Source organism: Aplysia californica, unplaced genomic scaffold (assembly GCF_000002075.1).
Source record: "Aplysia californica isolate F4 #8 unplaced genomic scaffold, AplCal3.0 scaffold00080, whole genome shotgun sequence".
Lineage (NCBI taxonomy): Eukaryota > Metazoa > Mollusca > Gastropoda > Aplysiida > Aplysiidae > Aplysia > Aplysia californica.
The window spans coordinates 299304-300561 of record NW_004797350.1 but is presented as its reverse complement, the minus strand read 5'-3'; the positions used below and the strand labels follow the sequence as shown (position 1 = coordinate 300561).

Here is a 1258-nt window from a genome sequence, read left to right as displayed (position 1 = left end):
GGGGGTGAGGCGTTCACAGAAAACGACCAGCTGTAATTCTTTCGCTCCAATGAAATCGATTCATCAAAACGAGGTTAGGGAATGGGTCAGAGTTTGTGAGTGAGTCCTTGTGTAGCTTTTCAGATGACTCTCAGAGACGAACATACTCATCCTTACACAAAACTGAATTAGTGTATCAATTTTATTTTATTAGTTGCTCTTACAGGTGGAACTTGTTAGGTAGTTGAGAAAAGTTTTCTTAAAGAATAAACTCTACACTCAAGTAATTACGGGGGCTGAATGCTATACGTTCGTCAACGTTTAGGAACAAGAATGTAATAAGGACAAAGCAATGGTTACGTAGACATTTCTCTCTCTCTCTCTCTCTCTCTCTCTCTCTCTCTCTCTCTCTCTCTCTATCTATCTATCTATCTATCTATCTATCTCTACTTTATGTGTGTGTGTGTGTGTGTTATGTATGAATCATATTATGCTTATTCATAGCTTTGATGTAATTGATGTGCTTTTATATAATATACTTAAGTTTCTCCATTTTCCTTCTTTTCTGTTTCCGCTCAATTTTGCACGAGATGGGGTGGTCCAAACACACACACGCACGCACGCGCACACACACACACGCACACACACACACACACATACACACACACACACACACACACATACAAACACAAAACTACATGCACATACACACATCAGGGACTCTCGTGGCCTAGAGGTTAAGGTTGACCACTCATGCAAAGATCCCGGGTTCAAATCCGGGTAGCGACCGAAAAATATTTTTTCTCTAAATTTGTCGCCTTTCACGTCTTTTTCCTGCTCTCTGGCAATGTTCTGTCATCTTCTTCCCTCTCCTGTTTCTGCCCCCACCCCCTCACCTCCTTTGCCCCCTCCACTGGGCTCCTGATTCTTTCTGCAGCCTTTCTACTGCTACTCCTTGGCTCCTTCTTACTGCTGCTGTCTTTCAGCCACACCCCTGATCTTCTGGTTGGAAAGATCTACACCTAGCCTTCTCGGACAAGGGCGAAAAATCTCGGAGAGCCCATGAGCAAGATGCGAACGTTAAAGATCCCTTGGCGGTCTGAAATCGATCAAAGTAAGCTTCGGCCGCCACCCGGGCAAAATTCAAAAATTTCCTACCAACTGAAAAAGTTTAATTAATATGTCCCGCGCGCTCATATAACCTTATGCAGTTGCGAGTGCCAAAATTAAAAAAAAAAAATTAATAAATACACAACCGTATTATACATGTACATCCACA

At 42.4% G+C, this 1258-nt stretch overlaps 1 protein-coding gene across 1 annotated transcript in view; it reads right to left on the bottom strand.

Annotated features, from left to right (window-relative positions):
- Window positions 1-1258, bottom strand: part of LOC101861430 — a 25692-nt gene that overhangs the window by 9032 nt on the left and 15402 nt on the right. The window lies entirely within an intron of this gene.